A 6,363-nucleotide genomic window follows, 5' to 3' on the forward strand; every position below is an offset into this window, starting at 1 on the left:
TGAATTTATTATGTATGTATATTGTAGGATATTCAGTAAATATTAAGTAAATTAACAGATTGTAAATGTGCCGTTGATCGGAAGTTATCTCTTGAGATTTAGATTTTATTCTACCACGCTCCTCAACAACTATGAGGAGACATATGCATCCCTCACGATATTTTATTACAGTGTTGCACGCGATGAACTATAAATACGATTTTTTTTTTACTTATTGTATTTGTATCTCCACATGTTGTCCGTAACTTTGGTGCTGCTTATGTTTAATTTGTATCAATATTATTTTAGTGTGCGTGCATGTTTTAATACCAGCCAGAATCACAATTTTTTTTTTATATTAATTTGTTTTCATAGGTTGGTTTATTACAGATATAATCTGCATTATAAGTCGTAGATTCCAAAGAATGTATTCATTGACTCGGAATTTATCTTGAAGGGGTATATAATACAGCATTACTATGCAATATAGAATTAGTAAATACATGAAGTACCAGTATAATTTGTATATTATTTTTATAAACCTAAAATATGCAACCTTAGTCTTGGTGAGTATGATGTTGTGTGCAGTGTGCATGCAGCGTGAAGTGTCATTTGAAACTGCGCTAGTTTTACAAGACATAAAAACTGAAAAGAACTAAGTGCTCTCAAAACATGTTAGCGTTTGGCAAAAAGGCTAGCTGTTACCAAGCTGTTTTATGATGTCTTTTATACGAAGAATATTCCTTTATATTTAGAGGAGTAGAACGACTACGTTACGTATAGTTGGGCAAATAACGAAGCCATTGGAAGCCGTTTACATAGAGATAAAATGGTCGCTTGTTATTTATTTGTCAAAGTCCTATTGTATTAAGATTATTAGAAGGAAAATAAGAGTATTTCAGGTCATTTAGGATTGAAATTCAATAGACACGTTTTAAATAATAATGAGATATTGTGTTTAACGTAATTCAAAAATTGTTAACGATATACGTCATCCTTAAGAAACACCCCAAATATTTAATTTTTAATTCATAATTTACAATTAAATAACATAAAATAAAGCCTAAATAAGTATGTAAAAACTAACTATTTTCAATATCTGTATATAATAGGGCTATTTATAATAAATAATAAATTAAATAAATAAATATTGGACAACATCACATACAATACTCTGATCCCAATGTAAGTAGCTAAAGCACTTGTGTTATGGAAACACCCAGACCAAGACAACATAGTAAACTAATGATTTTTTTCTACATCAACTCCGGGGATCGAACCCGGGACCTCGGAGAGGCGTACCCATGAAAACCGGTGTACACACTACTCGACTACGGAGGTCATTAACAAAATCAAAATTTCTACAATGTTTATATCAAATTGTAATAATATATTCGATGCTATAGCAATGGAAACTTTTCTTCATATCATATAAACTGATAGACGCCACAGCGACGACCTTGTTATATTTATGACGGGGCGCATCTATCCATGCCATGGAAAATACCATGACATAATTCCCTTCATTCGATCAATTTTCTATCACCAAACAGTTAATACTTTCTTTATAATGACATTTACAGCATCTTATGTATTTAACATAACACAATTTAAAACAGTTTATAAACGTTAAGAAATCTAACATTCTGAATTAAAAATTTTAAATACCACTAATTTTAATAAACTACAATCTTAAAATAGATATTTTGAATATATGGTGTAACGTTTATTAACAGTAATTTAATTAAAAAGGAAACCTGTCTATTTAATAATAAATACCAAGGGCATATAAAATACAATAAGACAATATTAAAAATAAATGCGTTGCAGATAAAACTTTTCAAAGTTACACTATTAGAATATTAATTTATGACATTTACCTATAGAAAATATTTACGGAATGAAGTGATGCTCATAATAATTAAATACAATCTGTAACTTAATCTGCTATCTATAGTCATTTGTTCACAGATATTTAAGATTAAAAAGGTTTAATTAAAAGGATCGAAATCGGTCCTCGAACAATAATAAGAAAACAAACGATAAGGCTTATAATTATTATTAATTTAATTACCTTTAAGTTATACTTGATTTAGATTAATTTATTTTATATTTAATTTATTACGATTGAAATAATAATTTTAGTATCAAGTTTTTGTGGAATGAATGAACGCTTTTCTTTCTTGCATATTACATATAACCGTCAGGGTACTGTGAGTTCATAATTCAACAAGACTATACAAATATATGTCCACGCGGGAAACGAGGTTGGCTCAATTGGTTCTTAAATAGATCTAAGCTACATGATCATTATAGTTGTCGAATAAACCTAAATATTCCACTGAATAAACAATTTACCTACATAATGAATGCAAATCGGAAAAGGTCACTCGGTGATTGTCTTAGAAAGGCGACGTGTTTTTATAGGAATGGCGCAAAAAATGTAATTAGTTTAATTTCAACTACTGTAGTCTTACGCTGTCGTTTGTTTTTTGTTCCTTAATGTGTTTCAAATTAAGTTACATTTAGGAGTTCTGTAAGTGCTAAATATAATATTTAGAACAGTGAATTTTCATACTATACAATATATTTATTTGAGACTTTTGACGAGTTGAATTATGATAAATACAAAAAAAATCACATGAAAATTCAGGTGCTTGTTTGAGATCGAACACGTAATCTTCGGTTAGGATTCACATGTTCTGACCGCTGGGCCATTTGGGCTTTTAAATTACAGAAGCGTTCTTTTATTTTCTTGCATAACTTGTTTTAATAACTTCACAAAAAAGCTTCGCCATTTGATTTTTTTTTTATTACAAGCACGCGTTACTGAAGTATCTGTTATCATATGCTTAATAAAAGTATTTACATGAATTTTAATAATATTGTAAACATGAATTTATGGTTGGATGGCTGTTCGTTACTCTATCATGCCAGAGCTGAACATTGGAATAAAAAATTGGCACTTAGATATAAACACATTGGTTACTTCTCATCCCTAACACTCACTTACACCCATCTTCCTATCACAAGCGGATGAAACTGCAAGCGGAAACTAGTAACACGTTAATAAAAAAATATCGACTTGGATTATTATCTGTACGTTTATAAAAGGATATTTATGTCTTTGTTTATATATTCTGTAATATTGTCATTTGTATAATTAATATTACATATAGTAACATAAATCAAAAGATATTAAGTACCGCTTCCATTTTCTATTTAGTTAGTAAGAATACTACAGAAACATTAATTTATGTGGTCCTGGCAGGCAACTATATTTTCCATTACTATAGTCATAGCTAAAATAATATAAAGATAATGAAAGTCATAAATACTGATAATATCGAGACTTAATTACAACTCGGAAAATAAATGATGACAGGAAAGTCCTTTAATATCAACATTTTAGTGATATTTATCTTTTATTTTATATATAAAGCTTCGGCTACTTCAGTTTATATCTCATGATTTAGTCATAAAATTACTCTAGTCACTGTTATATCTCTATTCGTTTCTATCTATAGTAACAGAATATTAAAAACGAGTATAAATGCAGTGTTTAGAAAACGTAACTCAATAAAAGATCACGCGTTCAATTGAGCAAAAAATGACTGTTTTCATTTGCTTGGTGGTGAAGAAAATATTGAAATCAGCACGTATCAGCTAAAATAATGTAACATATGTGTCTGCTGGAGAATTTTATTGATGCGATGTTTTTTAAAGCAATACAAAAAACTGGCATTACCGTAAATAGTTTCTTATGTTTCTATTTAATAGCGAATATAACATTTTATAGAATAGAAATAGGGGAAAAACGTTCAAAATGCAACTGGATTTTGGTCGGGATTAAAAGGTGAATAATTTAATTTGATGTTGATTTATATTTTAAGTGAGTTGTTAAGCGAAATATAATTCTAAAATTACGACTTTAAAATGAATATTATGTACATGAAATATTGCGTAACACTGATTAATTATTATTAATGCAGACGCTGTACTTTTGAATGTGATACCAAGTTAGCCGAGCGAGTGAACTTTTGCAATTAGGTGGAGAACGGAGACAAATTTTCTTTGTCGCGTTGATAATATTAAAGTTTAAAGACCTAGACGTTGAACGCAATATTGAGAAATGACTGGAATCGGTACAGTTTCAGCATTGTGTTCTAATTGATTGTGTAACGGACTGTACTATACTATTTACATAAATACGTGAGAATGAATTATTGTTATTTTAATACATTTTTTTTTATATATAAAACATAACATCGGTCGCAGCGCCACCTACCGGGTCCAATATAAGCCGTCCGTAGACTTAGTTAAGCACATATTAAAATTTAATCAAAATTGGTCAAGTTGTTTTGAAGAGTTTACATACATGCATACATACATACATACATACATATATAGAATTATATGTCATATATAGAAACATAAAAACATACATACAAATAAATTCATGAGATTGCATAGTAAATGTATACATATACATGGAATAATAAAGGAATTACATTATATCAAGCTTACTTTTTTTCATACGTTTTTGGTGAAATCGTTCGTGTATTCATGGATATGTTCGTGTATTGGCGAAGAAAATGACGTGCCACTTTTTGATAAAAAATCTCGGCGCCAGCCTTTTTCCATACAAAATTCTATAGATTTAAGGCTGACCTGCGCCGAATGTCATACTCTCGTGAAAGCATATATAGGGGTATGATGCTTGGCAGCTCGGTTCAAATTGGACGCGTGGAGTGATGCGCTCGCCGCATCGGCCACGTGCAATAATGCATATCAAATTACATAATAAGAAATGATACTAGGCGGTGCAGCTGTGCGGGTTATACTGCGAGGCTGCTAGCTATGGTTAATTATTCTGAAATATAGGAGTGGCGCAGATCCGTGTGTCGGTGTAGTGCCTACTCATATATCAATGGTGGATGCATGGCAAAATATAATTATAATGAGAATGTGCTTCGTGCACTTTACCTATAAATAATACAAATGATTATTACAAATGACGGTATGGCAGGCCGTCATATGAATGAGTGTTCTTAATGAGACATTATATTTATTATATAAAAGCGATATAAAGAAGGTCGGGGTTAACCTCGAATAAAATATAATAATGAAATTAATATGATATAGAAACGGTTTGATGGTAGCCGTCTTGCGATAATATCTAATTGCAAAAAAGTATGTACTGGGCGATGCATACTGATAGTAGAGGGTTACCTCGGTGACTATTAATTATGAAATTTAAATCAAGTATATTAACAAATAGCAATAAGGCTATAAATAATGATTGAACTTCTTTCAATAATAATTAATTTGTAACATAACTAAACATATTGCTTGTCAACTTTGTCTTCCATGTTGCAGATTCTTGTAAACCGTAAGCGGAGCAAGTTGTAGCGATATTATATTGTAAAACTGTGACGATCGACGGATGTAAGTTCGTATAGCGGTCGAAATCAATAATCTTCATGTAAAACTGTGACGATCGACGGATGTAAGTTCGTATAGCGGTCGAAATCAATAATCTTCATGTAAAACTGTGACGATCGACGGATGTAAGTTCGTATAGCGGTAGAAATCAATAATCTTCATGTAAAACTGTGTCGATCGACGGACGTAAGTTCGTAAACCGGTCGTTCTAAAACTCCACAATTATTATCAGTAAACAAATCCAAGTTTGGTATAACTGTTTGATACGATCACGACGACAACGATCTAATGATGTTGATGTTTTAAGATTTTTATTGTTAAATAACAAAACCTTTATAATATATTTGTACTATGCACATGCAAAATGATCGCGCACGAGTACTGTACTGAATATACTCTGGTGGATTCTTGATGATTCGACGCGTGGTCTGAGGCTGTGTGGCTCGACCGAGAGTCGCTGCATTAGTGTCCCTCGTGGCGATGTCGTCTTGAATTTGCTTAGGTGATGCAGTTGCGAGGTGTGATGTTACTGTATAACGTCTTTGGCGATACGGTAGTGTCCCTCCTTCTGTTACCAATGAGGCTGCCTACGTGAGATAGTTTCGGGGTTTGAGGTTACTGTATAACGTCTTTGGCGATACGGTAATGTCCCTCTCTCTGTCTTACCGGGTTACTAGAGTAGTGTATGTGCTATGTGGTACTGAGCTATGGCTGGTTGACGTTACGATGTCGTTATTGATGTCTCTCATCAATCGGTAGTACCAGAATCACGACCGAATGTTGCAGGGCGTTGCGGAGGCTGTAATAATGCTGAAGTGATACGTTCATGCAGTGAAGGACCCAAATAATGGATTTCATCCAGGCTGGCATCACTATACATATATGGCGCACTAATCGCTTTGTACGAGAAGTGTCGTTTGTAGCAAAATGATCGTCCTT

This window comes from Vanessa atalanta, chromosome 10, assembly GCF_905147765.1.
Source record: "Vanessa atalanta chromosome 10, ilVanAtal1.2, whole genome shotgun sequence".
Taxonomy (NCBI): domain Eukaryota; kingdom Metazoa; phylum Arthropoda; class Insecta; order Lepidoptera; family Nymphalidae; genus Vanessa; species Vanessa atalanta.